Consider the following 1,159-nt stretch of genomic DNA (forward strand, 5'->3'; position numbering starts at 1 on the left):
GTGCAGCAGCTTTCAAACCATCAAGGACCAGGCTCCTTCCAGCTTCTTGCTCTGCCATTCTAACATTGTTTCATCCTCATGCTTCCACACAGGAGGGATGAAATAGCAAAGAGATAGGAAGAAATGGGGCCTTCATCAGGAAAGGAAGATTTTACTGGAAATCCTCAGCAAAAGTTCTCTTGGTCAAATCTAAGTTACTCTTAACTGCAAAGGAACCTGGAGAACACAATGCCATCTTGAACAGAATAAGGTGTCTGTGGGTAGGAGAAAGGAAAAGAATGATTAGGTAGATAACAAGGTGTGTCTGCCACACCCATATGCCTAGTGACTGTGCAGTATAGATTGCTCTCAATTTTTGTAACATGCACACATACAGCAAAAAGTTCTCCATAATAATATTTTTTTTCTGAAGATTGGGAAGATGATAAATTTTCCTAATGCTCCCACATAAACAGTGATTAAAGTTCCCTTAGTTATTTCCTTATTTGCGAAATGGCTAGAACACTGGACCTTGAAGCAGAAAACCTTCTAGGACTCATTCTGCCACCAACTATCTGGATGATCCTGAACAAGGTGTTTTCTTTTCTGGGCTACAGTTTCCTGCGTGGGCATACTGCCTACACTTGGTACAAGTTCATTCACCTCCCGGTAGATACATATCTCTCCTCTGCTTAAAACTCTTTGAAGACTTAGGTTGAAATTCAAAGTCCTCAGCATCTGGTCCTTGTCTGTGTCTTCTGTGCCATCTTGTACCACTGTCCCTTTCACTCATTTCCCCTCTGGTTTCCTTTGTCTCCTTACCCACACCACACTCACTGCTGGCCTTTATACCTACTGTTCTCTCTGCCTGAAATGCTCTGCCCCAATATCTTCAATGACTAACTCCTTCTTATTGTTCAAGTCTCAGTTTAAATGTCACCTCCTGACAATGATATCTAAAGTACAAATTCCACCCAAATTCTGTTACATAACGCTATTTATTCCTTTCAGAGCACGTACCACAATCTTTAATTACCTTGATAATTTATTTGCTTATTTGTTTATTTTTGCCTCTCACTGAGAATGTAAATTTCTTGAGAATAGGAACCTCCTCTTTTATTCATCATGGGTAATCCTGGCATAGTTTCTGTCAAGTACACATATAACAAACGTTTGTGGA

This window comes from Galeopterus variegatus, unplaced genomic scaffold (genome assembly GCF_000696425.1).
Source record: "Galeopterus variegatus unplaced genomic scaffold, G_variegatus-3.0.2 Scaffold53, whole genome shotgun sequence".
Taxonomy (NCBI): Eukaryota; Metazoa; Chordata; class Mammalia; order Dermoptera; family Cynocephalidae; genus Galeopterus; species Galeopterus variegatus.